The sequence below is a fragment of the Zerene cesonia genome, unplaced genomic scaffold, assembly GCF_012273895.1.
Source record: "Zerene cesonia ecotype Mississippi unplaced genomic scaffold, Zerene_cesonia_1.1 Zces_u001, whole genome shotgun sequence".
Lineage (NCBI taxonomy): Eukaryota > Metazoa > Arthropoda > Insecta > Lepidoptera > Pieridae > Zerene > Zerene cesonia.
The window spans coordinates 1,047,057-1,066,599 of record NW_024045131.1 but is presented as its reverse complement, the minus strand read 5'-3'; the positions used below and the strand labels follow the sequence as shown (position 1 = coordinate 1,066,599).

The window sequence follows — 19,543 nt, the reverse complement described above, 5'->3', positions numbered from 1 at the left end:
AAGACTTAAATTCACACCTTTTATAAATAAACACGAAATAGCTAAAAACTGTATTTAATAGTTGAAACGTCAAAGAAACAAGAAAAAGAACGTATAAAATATAGCATTATATAGTATCAAAATCACATATATTTCGCTTTATTTCTGTATATTCTGTGTATATCCAGATGCATATAAAAAATTATACCCTAATTAAAAACCACACAACACTAGCGGAATAGACACGTCATTAAACTACGTTCGATGTTGTTGTTATTATTTGAAAGTTAGACCCTAATTAGACGCATAGGGTACCTGTAAATTGTGGTTTGTGGTGCACACTCATCACTCAGTACCCACCGGAATAGTGGAAGGAAGTCCCACGGTTCACATCCGACATGTGCAAACCAGCGCTACGGATATTTGATCATAACCTGTGGATGTATCGAATGTTCAAGGTTTCAAATGTATTTATTTAATTGCACTTTCATAATTAGTGTCTGATTAATTTATCAATCTATGAATCTGAATTAATTATGTTTAATTACGCAAACACCCTATTTAATATTGTAGACACGAAAGTTTTTAAGAATGCATTAATGTTTGCTACTTTTTCACGCAAAAACAGCTTATCATATTTGTATGAAACTTGGTACAGAGATAGATTATGGTCTGGATTTGCTTAAATGCTACTTTTTACCCGAGTACCACGCGAGAGACGCCGTGGGTTACAGCTAGTCATCATCATCAGCCCATATATATTCCCACTGCTGGGACACAGGCCTCCTATGAGAGTTCAGGCCATAATCCACCAATATTTCTTGCACGCTCGCCCGGTCTCGAACCCCGACTTATAGATTTTGAAGTCCGAGGTTCTCACCACTGAGCCACCACTGCTTTCTACTGGGTTACAGCTAGTAATTGTATAAATTAAATGTGTTGCTTTGACTCGCCATCTTAAGTTTTTAATAAAGCCTTATTCCTGTTTAAATGATACTCAAATTATCGCTACAAATCTCTGTCGTCTCTATGTCTCTATTTCACGCCCCAACCACTTAACCGATTTCGATGAAATTTGATATCAAGATAGCTTGAATTCTGAAAAAGAAAATGAGATAAGCTTTATCCCGGAACTCCCACGGGAACGAAAACTATACTGGTTTTTGGGTAAAGTAGTTTTAAGTAAGTTGTTTAATCTGAAGGTATGTGTTTGAAACAGTAATAAAGGCTTAAAACAAGCAGAAATTATTACAGATAATTTAAAATCTTCAATATTTTATGAACTTCTTATCCTGTTACTAGAAGTTGTGTGTGCTAAGCTTATTTCTTACGAAGAGTCTAACTATTATTTCATGCAGTTTCAAAGAAAAACATTTCACATCAATTTCATACGAATAATCAGAATTTAAAGATGAACTAAACCTTCCTAAACTTGAGAAATTTTGAAAGAATAGAAAGAAAGAGTAGAAGAAATTCGATTACTGTGGCAGGATCACGGGTGGCCGAGAGGCTAGGCGTTGCTACGGTTAGGCAAGATACGCAGGTTCGTATCCTGCCTCGTGATCAAATTTTTTCTATTCTTTCAAAATTTCTCATTTATAAAGCATTTTCAATGCTATAAAAACTAAAAATTAAATCTTCCTAAACTTGTCAATGGTATGTTATAACTAGCTGTTTGCCTCGACTTTGCCCGTGGTACATAGTCAGTCACGCAGTGAAGTTACAGCTGTCTAATGGTGAAAGAGTTTTAGAAATCGCTTCAGTGGTTTTTGCGTGAAAATAATAAAAATATACAAAAATACAAATGACTTCGTTAAGTTAGCTTGCATTATATGCAATATACTTAGTAATTAGTAGTTAGTAGCTATAGTTATTGTCTAGGAGATGATCTTTTACTAAATTCGGCCAGGACACTACCACTTAAAGTACTAAATACTTATCCATCGAATATACGAGTACACAAACATTAATTAAAATGAGTGGATCCGTGGTGTTGGGCCATAAGTTGCGACACCAGCATTTTCTGAATAGAAGTCTAGGTTATTTATGTCATAACGGCAAGAACTGGTGGTTCGCCCATGGTAAGAGATCAGCACCTGAACTGAGGCTGAGGAGATTTGAAATTTCCACAATAATGTTGAAACACATTAATAATCCTATCCTACTAATATGATAAATGCGAAAGTTTGTAAGGATGTGTGTGCGTTTGTTGCTCTTTTACGCAACAACTACTGAACTGATTACAATGAAATTTGGTACATAGTTAGCTGGACAACTGGAATAACATATAGGCAACTTTTTATCCCGATATTCCTACGGGATACGGACTTACGCGGGTAAAACCGGGGGGCAGCTAGTAGGCTATATTTAAATATCTAATACTAGATTATATGGTACTTGCTTTTAGAATAATTCTTGGTATACTAAAGCAAAATGAAATTTGATATTAGAATATTTCATTTTACTTATTCAAAGGAATTAATCTAAAAGCACATATGGATATACGTACTCTAAGATTATTAAAATATACAATGAATATCTCAACTTACAGGGATACTTTTGAATCTTGAAGCAAACATAATATACGTTATGTATATCCGATAAACTAATATCTTAAAGATTTCTTTTCCGTCTATTTGTTATGATTTAAGTCAAAAACTAATACGCTGTGTGAAAACCCTTTGATCTTTTGAAAGCTTCATCCTTATGGAGTACTAGCTGCGCGCCGCGATTTCACCCGCGTAAGTCCGTATCCTGTTGGAATATTGGGATAAAAAGTTGCTTATATGTTATTCTAGTTGTCCAGCTGTCTACGTAACAAATTTCATTGCAATCGGTTCAGTAGTTTTTGCGTGAAGGAGCAACAAACGCACACACATCCTTACAAACTTTCGCATTTATCATATTAGTAGGATATATATATACAAGCTGAAACCTGCGGCTTCACTCGCGAGGTACCCGATTAAATGTAGCTTATTTGTGAATCCAGACAATAATCTATCCCCGTACCAATTTCATGCAAATCCCAACAGAGGTTCTTGCGTGAAAGAGTAACAAACATCCATACATTACAAGCTTTCGCATCTATATCAGTTGGATTATATAAGTAGCTACTGGTGGGGCAGTTAGTGTTACCAACCAATGGACTATCAGGCTGTAAGTCTGGGAAATAATAGGGAACTGAAATAAATACCTATTTCCTGATTTTGGGAAGTCCCGTGTCCCCTTGTGGGGTATGGGGCAGATGATATACATCTGTTTCACTGATCGATTTTCTTTACGGACAAGTAGGCGATCAGCATTCTGTGTCCTGCCAGACCGAGATATTTTGTTTTGTGCGTCCCCACCGGGAATTGAACCCAGGACCCCTCGGTTCTACGCTCACGCGTTAACCACTGTACCAAGGAGGCGGTCAAAGCGGCTGATTTTGGGAGTTTTTTCTTATTTCCCTGGCTCTTAATCATTTGAACAATTTCATTTTATGTGTTAGTTGGTTGTTCCTTGAACTTTAAAATAGAGAAATAATGCATCAGTTTTTTGTTTTTCTTTATTTCTTTGTGAGAGTTAGAATAAATAAAGTACAATCACATATTATAAATGTGAACGTTTGTTTGTTTGAATGTTTGTCCGTCAATCAAGCTGAAACTACTGAACGGATTTTGATGAAATTTGGTATATAGGTATGAGCTGACTTGGGTGATAGGATACTTTTTAGAAATTTTGATCACGGGTGGCCGAGAGGCTAGGCGTTGCTACGGTTAAGCAAGAAACGCTGGTTCGAATCCTGCCTCGTGATCAAATTTTTTCTATTCTTTCAAAATTTCTAATTTATAAAGCATTTGAATGCTATAAAACTAAAAATTAAATTTAAAGGATACTTTTTATCCCGATAAAATACTCCCTTGGGAGAAAACAGGAACAGACAGACACTAAATCATTTGCAAATGTCCTAATTCCACGCGGGCAAAGCCGCATACGGAATCTAGTAAATAAATAAATAAATTACACTATTAGAATGCTGAGTAAGACTTCTTTGAACGCTGAGATATATTTCTTAAAAATATCCCTGAAATTTTAATTTAGTATTTTCAAAAGTCTAATGAATCGCCTTTTATATAGGAAATGTTTTAACTTCCTAGTATTTTATCTGTAACTATTATGGTTCATGAGATACGGACGGACAGACATACCCATATAGACGTACAGGCTGCGAAGTTTTATTAAGAAGGTTCGTTGTACCCTTCGTCTACAGAACTTTAAAATAGAGAAGTAATGCATAAATTTTTTATATAAGTAATCTTTAATTGAACTTATCGATTAATCCTGCCAAAAAATTGTAAGTATGGATGTATGTATGTATGGATGTTTGTTACTCTATCACGCAAAAACTTCTAAACCGATTGCAATGAAATTTAGTAAGTAGATAGGTGGACAACTGGAATAACACGCAGGCAACATTTTTATCTCGATATCCCTTGCGACTTACGCGGGTGAAACCGCGGCGCACAGCTAGTAGTACTTTATAATACAATGACTGAAATTTAATGACAATTTATTTTTATTTTATTTTATAATAGGTCGTTATATTAATTTAAATGAATTGATGTCGAGTGAATAAAAATGTATTTGTTTATGTATGTATATATATAATCAAAATATAACACCACAAAACAAATATATTTTTTAATCATAGAAAGATATTAATCTAGTCTTAAATCCCATATAATAATAAAATATAACAATCATAGAATACATTAATGTTTTATTAAAGAAATTTTTGATGTTTTATTAAATATATTTAAGTTCTGTAGGTCATTATTACACTAAAACAAATATTTCTTATTTAAATAATTATTAAAAAAAAAGGAAAAACTAAACTTCCAATTGTCTGAACTAGACCGAATTGAAATGGACACCATGACAGGTACAGCTTTTGAATGGAAAAAGTATCATCAAAATCAGTTCACTCAATAAAAAGTAATGTGGTAACAAAGTCAAAAAATACTCCACCTTTAAACAAAAAAAAATACAGTCAAATTGAGATCATCTTTATTTGAAGTAGGTTAAAAAGGGGCGGTTCCTCACATGAAATTGAAATCTATAACAATTACAAATAAATTAAAGTAACTGCAATTACATAATGACAAAAAAATAAAATAATTTTACTTCATATTACAATAAATTTCATGGCACTATAAAAAATCTTCCTTTTATAGTTAAGCATTTTTAATTATAATATATACATAATTTATAAATAATAAGCAAATAGTAAGGTTATATTATTGTTCTTTTTTTGAATTGACAGTTACTTTCATAAACACAAACACGCACACAGCTACATAATAATGCAATAAACGAAATCCATCAATAACATTTTCGAAAATCGAATTACAAAAAAACGTGGCAAATAACAAAAAAAAAAGCAAGATTTAAATTAGGAACGTTCGATTTGTAAAACGTTGAGGTCGACCGGCGCCCGCGCCGTCACCGTTATTCTTCAACGACAAAGTTCACGGACACGTAGCTGTCTCGCTTACTCGCACCGCCTACCGCCTACTTGAAACGGGCGCGGGCATATCTCGATAATTAGTCTTGATACTTTATTTTTGGATAGCGTTATACAGTAATGCTAATGCACTTGTTATTTTAGGGACATATTTATTTGTTAGTTTTTTTAATTTATCAACTATTGAAGTGAAACTTCTTTAGAATCGTTGTGATTTCAAACCTGATGAAACGGAAAAACGACAGGTAAGAGACACAAATACAAAAATGTGTAGAATGAAGCCGGCAAAGAATGTGACAGAAATATACATACTATTTTATTCATTCTTTTGACGATTTATTGAAGTTTCATTTCTATCATGTGTGAATCGCACACACACCTTTTTTATTTTAAAAATTAGTTGAATTTCATATTTTATTAATCTTGATAAATGTATGTCAATATGTTTGCTACCTGTCGTAGGTGACACTAATAAAAAAACTCAGAAATAAGGGAAAAGGAAGTAAGGGTTCCGTGCAAATAAACTAAAAATCAAGTCCAAAAAAATTGGTGTTTCATCCAGAAAGACTTGGACAGCTAACTTTTATTGAAAGTGTAAAAGAGTCTTTAAAGGACAAGAAGGTTTTAATCCTTATTCTTAAAATGACAATTACTTCCTGAAATAATGTTTCTTCCTCATTTATTAACTTGACTCAATATTTTCAATAATTGAAGAAACAAATACACCTATATCAATAATATATGTATTCCTAAAATTTTGTAAGTGTGTATTAAATAATTTCTGGAATTATTGTACCGGATTTTTAGAATTTTTTAAAGAAAACATACATTTTATATGAGTTGCATGGATTGTATTTTAAATAAGATTTTATTCAGTCCATCCGGTCGGGACCGGGACGAGCGGTTTTAAATTTATAAACACACAATAATATCCGTAAATAAAACAAATTACATTAATACTCATGGCATTCACAGTGTCGCCACTCTTAAAATAATTGTACACTTGCATTTGTCGGATGTAATTAATGTAGTCGCGCGGCCATCAACTTTACAGCTTCAGCCGTGGTCGTAAATATGTAAGCATTTGCGATTTTACGGTCCTCCCGGCCAGTTAATGCAACAAACACAATCGCATGTGAGGTGAAGCTTAAAATTTTCAAATTCCCACAAAAATAAGCGTACAATTTTGTTGTGCAATGATAGCTCTTAAATTTATGATGATTCGTTAGTTTACGGGTAATGTTAATGTGGGTATGATTTTGTTTGCTTTTTATTACGTTCGGAGTTATTCGAATGCAAATAAAGATTTACTATTAATGCCGTAATAAACGGTACACGAAGTGTAGTGTATCCTTATTTTATTGTTAAAATAAGAAGAAGAAGTTGAAAACAATTGCATTACACGATCTTAAAACATTCCGTACATTTTTCTATTATGACGTCACCATAAAATCGTTTTCGGTACAAAGCTATGTAATAATAATGTTGCTGTAATGTCTACAGTCTATAATATTGTATTGAATATTTAACACCACATATATCCTGACATTGCAGATCCAGAAACTGTGGTCTGCTATCTTGCAATCGCAGCGGAGCATGTCTAGACAATTAATTGACCGTTCTATAAATACGTTTCTATAAATAGACACTGTTGCTAGGCCAGGGGAGTGCATCGGTATGCAAACTTCTATGCAAGTATGCTGTGCGCTTCACGCGATGATGCTTTTTTTCTTTTTTTTTCCCATTCAATGCTGTTTCAAGGTCACCGCTTTCTCAGCGACGGGAACATCGGCGAGTGAATGGCAGAATCAATCTATTTATTCGGATTCAATTATGTATGTATTTTATGTGAGCACAATTATGCGTGTTATGTTTATTTTACCTTACCGTAGCTCTGGATAAATCACTGATATGCCAAAAACTGTTAGTTCCTGTTTTATTTTTTTTTTATTTTATTTTTTATTACAAACATTCAAGAAGCGTTGATTGAATTTAACGCACTCGTGTGCATTTTACTCTTAACATCTGCTTTAAATGTTAATAAATACATGTTTATCCTAAAATTGGTTATATTATTACAAATGAAATCGTCGAAACTTTTTAAATATAATGAACATAATAATCTAATATAAAAAATGCAAAATTTCATGGACTGAAGTATATATAATTGACTAAACGAAATTACTTATTATGACCACATCTCTATAAAAGTAGAAACTAACCTACGATAATTATATCGCTACAAAAGCTCCAATTTATATTATTCAAGAAAAAAAATCTCAACTATCAAAACGGAACCAGTCGCAGTATATTGATCGAAATTCAAGTTCGGAACAAAAAGTGGACCGTCGCGCGTCCCGCTCGCACCCCGCCGTCTTACGTATGCGCGAGCAAGACAGCTATCACCCACGTCAGTAGGCCGGTACATTGAACCCTAATTCGAGACGTACCTCTTAAAATAGCTGCCGTCTCGTTCAGGCGGCGTTTATTTAAAAGTAATGTTCTAAAGAGGTTAGGTCTGTCCTTGTCTTCATGCTACTTTCTTTGGTGAATTGACATTTTTTTTTTGCGAATCCTCCGTGCTGTGCTCTGTGCTTTTTTGAATTTGGAACATGTGAGTACGAACTCTGTATAATCTGTATTGATTATGACGAAATCAATAGACCATTGTAGTTAGTGCTTTTGAAAAAGGAAATGCACTCGCTGTTGTCTTCGGTGAAATGACATTTGTGTAAGATTTCCCTCCAATTTTTTCGAAAGAGGTTAGGTATTATATATTATAGATGGTTTATTCTGTATTATTTATATAGAGAAAGGATGTGATAATTTGTGAGAGATCAAAGTGGTAGGTTATGGCTTTGGTGTGGGATTGCATGAGCTTCAAAGATGTTTTTAGGGTTATTAGTTCCGGATATAGTACGTGAATACATACAAAATTGGATGTTAATGTCAATTTTGGAAGCATTCGCTTGAATTTCGAATAGTTTATACATAAAATGTGTAGGTACGTAATGAGTGTATGTATGTATGGATGGATGTATAGATGTTTGTTACTTGTAAACGCGAAAACAGCTTATCGTTTCTGTATGAAATGTGGTACAGATATAGATTATAGTCTGGATTAGCACATAGGCTACTTTCTATCCGAGAATCAAGCGAGTGACGCCGCGGGTTACATCTAGTTTCTGAATATAGCTGAAAGAACTCATAAGAAAAGGCTTTCTGGTATAATAATTTCAAACCATGAAATAAATCTCGATTTAAGCTATAGATTAAAGCCAATTACAGAGAATTATTTAAGTAATATATTAAAAAATGTTTATATATTGTTTCATCATACATATAGCGTCTATAATTATTCATATCGGTTTAGCACAATTTTAATAACCTCAAAATATTATAGTAAATAAATAAATAATAAATAAAAAACATTTATTGATAACAATAAGTTTTAAATATAATAGTGTTTAAATTTTAGTTAAATTGACAATTAAATTATCTTTCTCTCTTTCTCTCTTTTTTTCTTTCTTTATTTCTAACGCGATCATTTCCTAAGACCTCAAAATGTATTCAGTAGGTACCTTACCCTTTGTATCTTAGAATTGATATTTTTAACACAATTCAAATTTTTGTCCCATATTTAACATTGAATGCTGTTTCTATGAAAACCTACTGAATACATTAGAAAGAAGAGAGAAAGAAGAAAGAATGTTTATTTTACAAGCTGTTTCCCGCGGTTTCACCCGCGTAAGTCCGTATCCCATAGGAATATCGGGATAAAAAGTTGCCAATATGTTATTCCAGTTGTCCAGCTGTCTACGTACCAAATTTCATTGCAATCGGTTCAGTAGTTTTTGAGAATAACATCCTAAATTATTGAACACTAATCTCAAGAACTACTAGTCTGATTCTTTGGTTCTGAAAAAATACTTTCAGTGTTAGATAGCCCATTTATTGAGGAAGGTTAAAGGCTATATATGTACCACGGGCGAAGCCGGGGCGAACAGCTAGCTAGTGATAGAGCAATAAAACCTTATTTGCGTTATCGTAAAATTCCTAAACCCATTGTGATGAAACTTAATACAAATGGACATTTCAAGGACAGAAACCCTGTATTTTATTCATCATACAAAAACGTGTATCATACACAAAAATAATTTATATATAACTGTCTGTCTATCATTCAGGTCAACGCTGAAACACTATGCCGATTTCGATGAAATTCATACCGTATATAGGTCAACAACCAACATTACAAATATTAAAAATTTCAAAAAACGTCCACTTAAATCGACGAAAAGTCGAACAGAGAGTGTAAATCAAATAAAAATTAATTAAACTACACTGAAAGTAAAACCACGCTGAGAACTTATATAAAATCATATTATTTTACGAGTAAAACCGCATGCTCAGCTATACACTAAATATTTCCGCATGACCTTGCCAATCCTGACCTACCGTAACATTGAACTGAACACATCTAGTAACAATAAAAAGAGGGTCATACATACAAAATTTCCTGTTCCAAGGTCAAGGGTAAACATCAGTGTATTAACTATCCACGTGCTGATTTTTATCGAAATCCGTCGAGCCGTTTTTGTGTTAATTAGGTGCAAATATTGTTATAGGAATTCATAACAGCTTTATCTCAAAAATAACTTTAAATTAATTTGAATTCTTTAAATTAAATTCCAATTAAAAAAAACAATAAATTTCCTTAAAATACAATTAACTTGCTCTACCCCGCGGCTTCACCCATGTTACATAGCCTATACTTTCTCCATACAACACTGAAAGAATGTTTCAAATTGGACCAGTAGTTCCTGAGATTAGTGCGGTCAAACAAACTCTTCAATTTTATATCATTACCTATTCTTCATAGAAAATATTATTCAGCTCTTATTTTCATCAGATCTCAACTATCTTTACCGCGAAATTGATCGAAATCCATTCACCTGTTCAGTAGTGAAAAATGAAACAGTCATTCGAATTTAAACTATAATCACACACTTCACGCTAATATTATAAATGTGAAACATTGTTTGTTTGGATGTTTGTCCGTCAATCACGTTGAAACTACTGAACGGATTTTGATGAAATTTGGTATACAGATAGGGTATGAGCTGACTTGGGTGATAGGATACTTTTTATCCTGCTTAAATGTTCTTTTGGGATAAAATAGGTATCTTGATATCCGGACGGAGCCGGGACGAGCGTCCAGTGTAATACAAATAAATCTTTGTATAAAACGATTTTTATTAAATACTTTATTCATATAAAAAGAGTATACTGCTGACTAGCTTTATCGAAATTTATATAAAACATCTTTAATTTTCTATGTATTTTTATCATTCTTGTCCCCATTATTTTAAAACAGTGCAATAGTTTTTTATAAATATTTAATTTTCAATAAACAATATCAAATAGCACCTTTGCAAAACAAATAAATCCATTAAAAAGGAAATAACAAAATAACTTCATACGTAAATTTGATAACAGCGCCATCTATTGTGTAATAGCTGTACTACAAAATCGCGCGAAAAATTTAAATGAAAAAATAGTTAAGAAAAGTTCAAGGTCGTATTATGCGTTCTTTATATGTATTAAAACTAGCCATTCGCCCGCGGCTTCGCCCGTGTTATCAAACAGAGAGACTATCCCGGATTCTGGAAGCAAAGTTCTCGTTTCCGTGGATATTACCGGGATGTATACTATCTTACCCTATTACGTCCTTTCTCGGGTATGAAACTATCTCTGTACCAAATTGCATTATAATCGGATTCGTGGTTTAGGCGTGAAGGGACAGACAGACAGAGTAACTTTCGCATTTGAAATATTGATTATCATCAACAGTGGGGATAAAACATATTAAAATGTATTTTATTTCTTGTTAAAACCTTACCTAAAATATTCAGTAGATTTTGTTGTATGAATTATTTCTTTACCCGACTACGCCAGAAGGAGGGCTATGTTCAATGTTTGTGTGTATGTTTATTTTGTTGATTAACTCATAGCACTCAGCAATTGAGCAAGTAAATATAAAATAATTATTTATAGCAATTAAAAATCACTTTAAATTTTCAAAACTAGACCAAAGTAGAATCATCAAAATCGATTCACCCAGTCGAAAGTTACGAGATAACACAAAAAATAATAAAACACTCAAATTGAGAATCTCCCTCGATGTCGGTTGAAAATTGTAAACTTTTTTATAAAAATTAAATATTGAATAATATTATTTTATATACAATCAATTCATTTCAAGATCATTTTTCTTCAAATTAATTCACTCCTAACATCAACAAAAACAATATCACTTTTACTGAAAGTCGGTTAAATCCAACACACACACACACACACACGCACACACACACGCACACGCGCGCGCGCACACTACACGTTTGTGTGCGGAGTGCACAACCGGTTGGTCGGCTACCGAGATACGCGGTGCGTGTCCATTGGACTGATACGACACGTCATTTTTGTGACGTGACGTGTCGTGTTTGAAGAGGAGATTTTACTGGAACGTAGATGTGTTTCTTGTGAGGAAACCGGCATGTCCAAGAATCTATGCTATGGTACGCTATGACATAAAAAAAAAAATCAAAAGTTCGACGACATGTGACATCTGCCAACCCGCACTTGGCCAGCGTGCTGGATTAAGGCCTGAACACACATAGAAGGCCTGTGTCCCAGCAGTGGGAACATGTATGGGCTGATGATGATGATCATTTTTAAAGTAAAAAAACAACGATCATGAGAGTCACGGACTTGAATTACGACTTTTTTACGAAAAAAAACTACGAAATAAAAAAAATGCCCAAAAATCGATAGTAAGACACGCGAAGATGTTATTCTGTGACCCGGGTTCGATAGAACGCATTATGTTTTAGTTTAAACTAGCTGTAACCCGCGGCGTCACTCGCGCGGTATCCAGATATCAAGTAGCCTTCGCGTTTATAATATACTACGCTTTTGTCCGCGGCTTCGCACGCGTTAAATTCGTAGGAGTTTAACAGATGTTTTATACATATAGACCTTCTTCTTGAATCACCATATTAAAAACCCATCAAAATCCGTTGTGTAGTTTTAAACATACAGAGAGACACGCGAGTAGGAAATTTCTTAAAAGAAAGAACCTGCCTGAAATATCATACTGCTGTATTTCGTACGGTGAGTGGGGGAGCCGGAGGCCCATATCCTTTTCCTTACCCTTCCCAGTCCTCTCCTTTATTCCTCTCGACAATCCTTCTTAATCCCTTTCCATTTTGTAGTCGGCAATCCATTTGTAGAGGCGTAAGGTCAGCAAGCTACCTTACGCCTCTCCAGATGTCCACGGGCGGTGGTAGCGCTTACCATCAGGCGACCCACCAGCACCATCGCCGACGATGACATAAAATCTATACTACTACTAGCTGCACCCGACAAACGCTGTTCTGCCTTATTCCTATCATTTAGGGCTATAAATATATGTCTGATTCTCAGACCTACCCGATAAGCACAAAAAATTTCATCAAAATCGGTCAAGCCGTTTCGGAGGAGTATGGCAACGAAAACTGTGACACGAGAATTTTATATATTAGACGATAAAGCTGAAGAGTAGTATGCTGAAGTAACATGTTTGTTTGAACGCACTAATCTCAAGATCTACTGATCCAATTTGAAAAATTATTTCAGTGTTAGATAGCCCATTTATTGAGCAAGGCTATATACTATATATATACTACGGGAGAAGCTATCAATAAATAAAAAAAAGGTGTGTGTGCGATTCACACACGATAGAAGTGAAACTTCAGTAAATCGACAAAAGAATGAATAAAATAGTATGTATATTTCTGTCTCATTCTTTGCCGGCTTCATTCTACACATTCTTGTATTTGTGTCTCTTACCTGTCGTTTTTCCGTTGCATCAGGTTTGAAATCACAACGATTCTAAAGAAGTTTCACTTCAATACAATATAAAAGAATCACAGCGCAATGCGAACGGGGCAGAGTTCACGCGGCAACAGCATCGGTCGCCATTTTGCGTCTCACTGATACAACTGTAGATAAGTGAAATATCTCGTTTGTCTGCATTAAGCCTTAAAAAATATAAACTTTTTAACGGATTTTAAACGCGATTTATTCGTTATGTTAACCCGACGTTTCGGACACTACAGCGAGCGAACGCGCGAACATATAATGAATAAATCGCGTTTAAAATCCGTTAAAAAGTTTTTATTTCTAAATGTATAATACTCGCGTGAAATCAAACACAAAAAATACTACATTATTTCTACTATCCTACTTTCTACTTAATATTATAAATGCGAAAGTTTGTAAGGATGTGTGTGTGTTTGTTGCTCTGTGTGAACACAAAGACTACTGAACCGATTGCAATGAAATTTGTTACGTAGATAGCTGGACAACTGGAATAACATATAGGCAACTTTTTGTCTCGATATTCCTACGGGATACGGACTTACGCGGGTGAAACCGCGGGGTGCAGCAAGTATTATGATGATGAAACGTTTGTAGTTTTGTATGTTTGTCACGTTTTGTGCAAAAATCATTGGACTGATTGAAAAAATTCTTTTGAAGTTAGAAAGCAGCAACTTCACTGAGTTATGGTACCACGGGTGAAGCCGGGGCGAACAGCCTAGTGTCACAATTAAAGTATAAATGTGTGTTATTTTGTTTTGAACTAGTTGATATCTTAAATATAGTAGACTTCAAAGTAGAAACGATTCGTAATTAGACGCGCCCCTATAGTCTATCTCACTGTCTGTCTGTCTGTCACCATACCGTATCTCATGACGCGTAATAGTTTGTAGAAATTTTCATAGAGGTATTTCTGTTGCAAGTAATAAATAGGTTAAGCAACGGTTAGCGCGGTCACAAGCTGGATGGGTGAGCAGTGTCGACACTGATATTATAAGATACGATACGATATATTTATAAGATACGATATTTAAACTAGGTTTAAGTTTAGGTATTCATACTAAAAAGTTAAGGTCAAAGGTCCATTTTTTTTTTTTTTTTGTTTTTTGGGTCGGTGAAAATATTTTTAAAAATCGTATAAGAATTGACTTTATTTGTTAATTTAGTTTGCGCGTATTCTTAATGATAATAAAAAATACAAAAAAAAAATTTAATAAATACACTATGGCGATTTCTAACAGACCTACGGTATGCTAATGCAATGATAAGATATTTTTCAAATTAGTTTAGTCAATTAATTTTTTGTACAAACAAACAACATTTAAGTTTAATTTTTAGTTTTATAGCATTGAAATGCTTTATAAATGAGACATTTTGAAAGAATAGAAAAAATTTGATCACGAGGCAGGATTCGAACCTGCGTATCTTGCCTAACCGTAGCAACGCCTAGCCTCTCGGCCACCATTTTTTCTATTCTTTCAAAATTTCTCAACATTTAAGTTTATTTATTTCCACTTGAAATATTGCAATCCATAACTTACAAATGATTCAAGCTCGGTACAGACCACCACCGCGAACAGCATCAAAACAGCTACATCCATTCCCGAGCCGAGCAAACGTTATACATCCACCAGCACCGTCATCCCTTACAGATCCCTCAAAAAAAATCGACAAAAAATCTATCACCCCACATTTTTCCTCCAGCTATTGGTGGACACATGGATTCTAACAGCCAATAGGGGTCTACCCCATAACTAAGGGTCTATATGAGGGTGTTTTTATTAAGGGTATAATGTGATTAATTCAGCAAATGAATTGTGGTCCGGTGCTTCATTCGAAATACATTTTTAACAGGTTTAAATCGGGTTTTTTATGGATATAGATAGGGGATGGCTTGATCATTTCTTTGGAAGCAAAATTGATCAAAATATATGATATTTATAGATAAAATTGTGTGAAGGAATTTATTTAATCTGCAAGATTAAGATTAGATTAAGAAATTTTTAACACACCCAGTATCTCTCTCACAATTAAGACGCATCTATATTCTCAAGTTGAAATATATCGAACCGTTTATGCTATGGATAGGGACAAACATACGTATTTGAGTCGTAGGAAAATAAGACTACCACGGTTTTCACGTAATCCCTAGGTAAACTAAGAAGTCACGCAAGATGACGAATAATATTCTTTATTGCGTCTTTACATTTTGAATCCGTTAAAAGTGGGTCAAAATCGAGTCTAGGCTGTCGATTGTGATCAAACATTTGACCTGTATGTTTGTTGCTAATATTAAAAGCGTGTTAAACTCTTTACTATAACAATACTTTATTTTTTTTCTCCATCGCAAAACGAAACTATAATTTTTTAGTGCTTTTATGCTACCTAGATCAAAAATTGTCTTTAAATCTAGATTTACCCCCATAAATAAAATGTGCAATTCCACAGTTGATACCACATACATTTACACAACGCAACACGTCACACACAAACACCCTATCCCGACACGTCTGCGGGATATGCGGGGTACGAGACCCACAGCACACATGCGTACAGTATTCCACGCACACATTCACCCGTTTTGTATTGTACAAACGCAATTCGAACGCGCACACAAGCTAATCGCGTATAGACCGTTAGCACACACGTGTATGGAATAGTAACTCTTTATGCACACAACGATATCGTGACTCAGCATACGTGTAGGGAAATCTTTTGCACACACACGTTGTCATTCGCACACAAGTGGACGTTAGCTGACACTCACATGCACGCAAGTTCGACGACCGTACGTTTTTACAAATGACAGTTCGTTATTTGAAAAGCATTTTGAAAAAAGTTCGTATATATTTTTGAGGATATTTTTTTTTTATTTTGTGATCTATTTTACCTCTCTTATAACTCTACTATGATATAGTGTTAGATTTTTCAAATAATTTTTAACTTATTAATTGAAAAAATTAATTATTAACTTATCTTACTTACTGCATATACTAACTAACACTGGGGGAACTTATTAGTTAATAAACTAAAAACACATCTTAAAGAAATTGATCACCCATCCAATTTGTGTCCGTGCAAAACGTTGCTTAACTTCGATTTTTCTATTATTTATTGTTATTGCGGCAACAGAAATCTATCATCCCTGCAGAATTGCAATTGTCAAACTATCACGGTTCATGAGATACAGCTTGATGACAGATGGACACACAGACGGACAGTGAAGTCTTAATAATAGGATCCCGTTTTATGCTTTGTATCCAGAACCCTAAAAAATTTTAAATGTATGTTATTAATTAATTACTTATGTATATTTTCATTTGGTTCCAGGTTTCGTTCCTCGTTTCAGGAGAATATTAAAATTGCCGACATACAAAGGTACGTCATTTTTATTATTTATTTTTATATGGAGCTGGATTTTTTTCAAATTTACCATAATATTTGAACTTTGACTACAACCATCTTGATTCCAAATATGTTGTTGTTTAATTTTGTTTTGTCATATCGGACAACGGAGCTGGTGGTTCGCCTGATGGTGAGCGATCACCACCCGTGAGCAGAGCAGAGGTAGTGCCTCTGAGAATGCGCTGCCCGCTTTTATGGGGTATGGTATTAGTACCAGTAGTATTATGTATCTATAGTATTATGTTATCTATGGCATTAGCAAGTATTGACGACTGGAAAGAAGGAATGAACTGGGAAGGGTGAGGAAACGGAAACGGGCTTCCGGCAATTATATGAATTACAATAAAATCTCAAAAAATTTGAGACTTAACCAAAAAAACTTTTATAAACGAATATTGTAGAATGTGGAACCTTCCTAATTTAACTTACTTTGAATTCCTACTTAATAACAATTATATTTACTCGTATACCACGTCAGTGACGAACCATTCATAAATAAGATAAGTTTAAAACTAGGAATAAAAATGAGGGTAGTTTGAGAAATGTTTCAACTGAAGCAAGCGTCTATACTCAAACTAAAACATTTATACATTCAACTAGACTTCCTATAGAAGCACTTTTGAATCGTCATATTACACAGTTTTATAGTCCACCATTATTATTGACTATAACTGAAGAACCCATCCATACGCTGACCTCGTCTAAGGCTGCTTAACCTCACATTGTTTTATGTTTGCTATAAACGTCTTGAAGTTAACGAATACTTATGAATTTTATCATTTTACTAGCTATTACCCGCGGCTTCGCCCGCGCGGCCCTAATGAATTTTCTTGGTACAAACTTCAAATCCTTCTATCTACATGCCAAATTTCTTCCCGATCGGTGCAGTTCCTCGAACTTTGAGCTGATAAATCAGTCAGTCAGTCATCTTTCCGTTATATATGTAACTAGCTGTTCGTCCCGGCATCGCCCGTGATATAGAAATAGCCTACGTCACTTAGTGGAGCCGCAGCTTTCTATTGGTGAAAGAATTTCTGAAATTGGTCCAGTGGTTTTTGCGTGAAAACGTTACAAACATACCAAAGTTTCCTCTTTAAAATATTATTGTAGAATAAGAAAGATTTTAATATAATAAGATTCTGATAAGAATTAAGAAAACTGACCAATTATCCACGTATGCGTAAACTATTATTTTAAAAAATGTGACTTCAAAATTAAACTTTTTTTATTTAAATTTAAGAAATTTATATCATTACATTGCGGCATTTGTTAAAAATACTTACCGGCAACTCCTAAAACAACCAACAATGAAATCAAACTATCTACACGAAAAGCTCTGAAAACACTATTCGAAATTTAAAATTGCTACACGTTCATACAGTCCCTAGTTACATCGTCCAGTGTCCTAGACATTTAATTGACTGAACGCTCAACTTAAATCCAATTTGAACTCTGCACCAACTAGATAAAGTTTAACTTCGAATAACATGATCTTATGTTGGCAGCGCGACATAATGACAGCTGTGAAAAAATTAAGAAAAAAAAAACGTCAAACACCAGTTGTCTGCGAACCGGCGCAGAGGATGGGTGTGGGTTTATGTTCCTTCGTTTAATAATTTTACGTAAAAGTGCAATTGCGTGCGTTAAGTTTGTGATTTTATTATAATGTATTAAAGTGTTGTTATTTTATGTATTTGTGTTGCGCGAATATGGATTTTATTACTTGGAAATAAGGAAATTCAGCGTAAGTAGATATTATCGCGAGATTTCTTTCGATATAAGTCTAAAAGGTTGTTAAGATTTCCTAGGATAAAACCTCAGACGATTTGCGTTCGCGAATACATAACGTGATGGAGCGTTTGTTGAGTTTTAAAGACATTGTACAGTTTCTCTTAAATAAACTGCTTGGCGCTTTTTGAAATAATTATTTTTTGTGAATTATGTTAGACGAATTATGAATATACATTTCTTTTTAATATACAGTTCCGGTATAAAGCAAAAATAACTTCTATATAATTTTAATGTAGGTTCTCGATGTGTTCCGTCTTTGAACCGACTTCGAAAAAGGAGCACATCATCAATTTGACTGTATTTTTTATTTTTTGTGTTTGTTACCTCAGAACAGGGTTTTTAGGGTGAATTGGGTGGATCATTTCATCATAATTTGATGATTTTTTTTTTTTAATTGACAGCTAGCGCTTTCAGTGTGGTCACATATAAATTTTGCGTAGTTCGCAAAATTTTAAGGTGGTTTAGTATTCATGTTAAAAATTATTATTTTACGTAATATTGTACTAACGCACTAGCGACATTTCACAGTTAACTTAATTAGAGTCATTTAACAAGCAAAGCAAATTTCATCAAAACTAATTTATCCGTTTTGGACGTGACAACGTTAATGGCAAATTTGACTCATTTCTTCTTAGATACATGCTATGTATCTTATTTGTTAATTTTTATTGTCTTAATGTTTTACTAAATACAGTTAATTTTTGAAATAACTATTTAAAAAAAAACTATGTCTCAAATTGTTAGACCTAGAAGCAATTTAAAACTAGACCACTCGGGAAGTACCATTTTACAAATAAAAAAGAATCATCACAATTGGTTCACCCATTAAAAAGTTATGAGGTAACAAATAGAAATAATATATTTGAATATATAACATACTACTTTTTTCAAATTGTTCATTAACGAATGAACAACTGTCCCTATGTATGTATGTTTGCTTAG

General features: G+C 33.9%; 1 long non-coding RNA gene across 1 annotated transcript in view; it reads left to right on the top strand.

Annotated features, from left to right (window-relative positions):
- LOC119838207 overlaps positions 1–17,573 on the top strand; it is a 31,420-nt gene extending 13,847 nt beyond the window's left edge. Inside the window, exon 3 of the long non-coding RNA XR_005288186.1 lies at positions 16,736–17,573. This is a non-coding gene — a long non-coding RNA (uncharacterized LOC119838207). The remainder of the gene's footprint in view (positions 1–16,735) is intronic.
- The last annotated feature ends 1,970 nt before the right edge of the window (positions 17,574–19,543 follow it).